Source organism: Glycine max, chromosome 20 (assembly GCF_000004515.6).
Source record: "Glycine max cultivar Williams 82 chromosome 20, Glycine_max_v4.0, whole genome shotgun sequence".
NCBI lineage: Eukaryota > Viridiplantae > Streptophyta > Magnoliopsida > Fabales > Fabaceae > Glycine > Glycine max.
Window position 1 is genome coordinate 9,704,222 of NC_038256.2, and position 3,801 is coordinate 9,708,022.

Genomic DNA, 3,801 nt, shown 5'->3' on the forward strand with positions numbered 1-3,801 from the left:
ATTCTGGATGGTCATTTGCCTCACTAACTCTTCTAAGGAAGGTTGAGGAGGAGCCTCAGTTGCTTGTTGTCTTTGTTGTGACAGATGTTGTTGTTGCTGCTGTATTGGAGGAGGAACATATGGCTTGCTTGGACCAGCAGCATTCTGGAACGGAGGGACATGTTGTTGTTGTTGTGGAGGACTTGTCCATCTTAGATATGGATGATTCCTCTAACCTAGATTGTATTTATTGCTCGAAAGGTCATAATTATTCTGCTATTGTTGGTTTTGCTGCTGAGGAGGTCTATTATAAATGTTTGCAGCATAAGCTTCAGGTTGCTCATTGACTCCAGATTTCTGCAAAGAAGGACAGAGATCTGTATGGTGATCTGCAGAAGAACATAGACCATAGACTCTTGCAACAGGTGTAGATTTCTGATTCATGGCAAGCTGAGTTACCAGGTTGACCAAGGCATCAAGTTTTCCTTCAAGCTTTTTATTTTCAGTAGATGAAGATCAATCTGTGGCCACTTCATGGACTCCTCTAAGAACAATAGCATTATTTCTTGCACTGAATTGTTGGGAGTTGGAAGCCATCTTCTCAATCAAATTCCTAGCCTCAGCAGGCGTCATATCACCAAGTGCTCCACCATTGGCAGCATCAATCATACTCCTCTCCATGTTGCTAAGTCCCTCATAGAAATATTGAAGAAGGAGTTGCTTAGAAATCTAGTGGTGAGAGCAGCTAGCACATAATTTCTTGAATCTTTCCCAGTACTCATACAAGCTTTCTCCACTAAGTTTCCTGAAGCTTGAAATTTATTTTCTGATGGCAGTGGTCCTAGATGCAGGGAAGAATTTCTCCAAGAACACTCTCTTAAGGTCATCCCAGTTGAAAATAGACCTGGGAGCAAGGTAGTATAGCCAATCTTTTTCCACTCCCTCCAGAGAATGAGGAAAAGCCTTTAGAAAGATATGATCTTCTTGGACATCTGGGGGCTTCATGGTGGAACAAACAATATGGAACTCCTTAAGATGCTTATGAGGATCTTCACCTGCAAGACCATGAAACTTGGGCAGCAAATGTATTAGTCCAGTCTTGAGAACATATGGAGCACCCTCATCAGGATATTGAATGCACAAGCTTTCATAAGTGAAATTAGGTGCAGCCATATCCCTAAGAGTCCTCTCACGAGGTGGAGGTTGAGCCATGTTCTCAGTATAAAAATTAGTAGTGGAATGCTCAAAATCACCTGGATTGCCCCTAGTCATGCACTATATGCAGCAAATAATGTGTTTCTCAACAAGCACCTAACAAGGGGGCAAAACTATAGCTATACTCAAACGATATCAAAATAAGCTGACATTTTGTGAGGAATACCCTAAAATCATGAAAAGATAGCACAAAAATTTTCAAACAAAAATTCAAAGTCTAACTATGAAAACTACCTAAGCAAAGTGTAGAAAAATAGGACAATAATACTTGAAAAAAAAAACTTAGTAAACGGCTGATTTTTGGAGTTTGGGAGACCCCAATGGATTTAGTAGATTGTAACAATATGGGAAATTTTTTTCTACCCCAAATGCATATATAATAATAGTAATTCTGATACCCGGAGCAAAAGTTATGACCGTTTTAAGTTTTGCTAAAAACAAGTTCCCAAAATTTTTGTCTCTCTCAAATACTGTCACACCAAGTGCTCCTGGTATTTTTCACACAAAAAATGGATCAAAAGAAGCTACCACGCAAAAAATCAGCCAAAAATAACAACTCTAAATATCAAAACAAAAATTGCTAATTAAATTGCAAAATCAGTCGCTAATCACTGTTCAGCACTGTTCACAGCAAAACACAAAGCTGAATCAGTCGCTAAAAACAGTCGCTAAAAAGGAGATGCAACTGAAATGCAAAACAGAACGCTACACAAAATAAGATAACTAAACACTATTATGAACCTGTGGCCCACTGCTCCCCGACAACGATGCCAAATTTGATCGAGACCGTACCCGAATCAAATAAACATTAAAAATGCAATATCTAGGAAGTGATCCTAGGTCGTCTCCCAACGAGCAATGGTCAACCAAACGTTCATATTGTAATAAAACAGTAATGAATGGGGGGGGGGGGGGTTGTTTGTTTTTGTAAATTAAACAACAAGCAAATTTTAATTAGAAAATATCAGAATTAAAACACCTTGTTTCCCCTTGATTCACAAAAAAGTCTCTTATCCTAGGTTACGAAAATTTATCCTTTATCAGTTCAACCACTTAATCCAACCCTAAATTAAATTACTAAGCGAAATTTAACATAAGGCATTCATTATGTGATTAAGCAACACATACACCAATTAATCATGAACGTAAATTAAGCGCAGAGACAATTAATCAAGCACTAAGCATGCATGGATTAATAGCAACAAATATAGAGTAATTGGTGAAGAGGAAAAATTGATCAGAATTCAATAATAATAATAAAACCTCAAAGAGAGTTGTGCTTGATCCTCAAGTGAAAAACAACTGGAGACTTAGCCTTCCATTAATCAGTTGAAAACAAAATTGCAGATTGAAGCAGAAAATGAAATTTTATTGCTACGTGAATAGTAAAAATTGGAATTGCAAAACCTAAAATTATTCTTTCTCCCAAAAATGAAAAGGACTCTAAAACTAAAACCTTGGTGTTGTTATATAGGTTCTCAACCCCAAAGCTTACAAATTTTTTTTAAGTCCAAGACCATTAATAAAATAAAATCTGGACAAGATAAGATAAGATTTGATAAAATAAAATCTAGATGAAATAAAATCTAGATAAGATAAGATAAGGTAAAATCTAGATGAAATAATATCTAGATGAGATAAAATCTGGATAAGATAAGATTTGGTAGAATAAAATTGTATGTTCTCTTCAAGTCCAAGCCCAATTCCGGATTCAAGCCCAATTGCTTATAATTCTCCTGAAACTAAATTAAAAACCCAAAATTAATCCAGTAGGCCCAAATAATAAAACTGCATAATTAATTTGACAATTAAGGCTAATTAGTAATTAAAATGATGACAAAAAGGGTTAAGAAATAGGAGAAAATGATGACACATCAGGGACTGGATGTAGGCACGGGTTGTTGCCGAACCAGTATAAAATTCTTGTGTTTGTCTTCTTCTTCCCTACACTTTTTAATTTCCACTGTGTACTTTACTTTTACGCTTTACTTTTGTTTAAGGTACATAACCTAGTAGTAAAGTCTAATTGAATCTAGTAACATTAAGAAGGATAAGTTTTAATTAGTCAAGGTACATTAATAATTAATTCAACCCCCCCTTCTTGATTATTCCGAGGCCACTTGATCCAACAACTCTTAGTATATGCAATCATCAACCAAATTTACCTCAACACCATAAGAAGTAATCTTGATGAATTTTGTCATATAATAGATGAGAGACTTGTTTAAAAAGTGTCGCAACCTACCCTTCGGCGGGAGGGCGACGCATGACTCGCGGGATGCGTGTTCCACGAAAGGAATACGTGCGGAGTCGCCACCAACGTTTATTTGAGGAAAACGTCGGAAAAACCGGGAAAGACGCGATCTACGAACTTTTAAGTGAAAGGTTCGGGAGTTGTATTTACGCACGGGGAAGGTATTAGCACCCCACACGTCCGTCACAAGGGACGACAGCCTTTAATCGAATGTGCAAACATGACTTTGATTTTTAAGTTCCCTTTTATGTCCTTATATCCTTTATACCCTTTTTATATTTTTTCTCTTTTTATGGTCGACAAGGGTGTTTCCCTTTGCTCCTACGTATTCCTCAATTGGGATGAGAAAATCA

At 36.8% G+C, this 3,801-nt stretch overlaps 1 non-coding gene across 1 annotated transcript; it reads left to right on the forward strand.

The window, feature by feature from the left end:
• Positions 1 to 706: 706 nt before the first annotated feature.
• Positions 707 to 813, forward strand: LOC113000823 (small nucleolar RNA R71). Its single transcript, XR_003266144.1, has one exon. It is a non-coding gene; the product is annotated as a small nucleolar RNA R71 (small nucleolar RNA).
• The last annotated feature ends 2,988 nt before the right edge of the window (positions 814 to 3,801 follow it).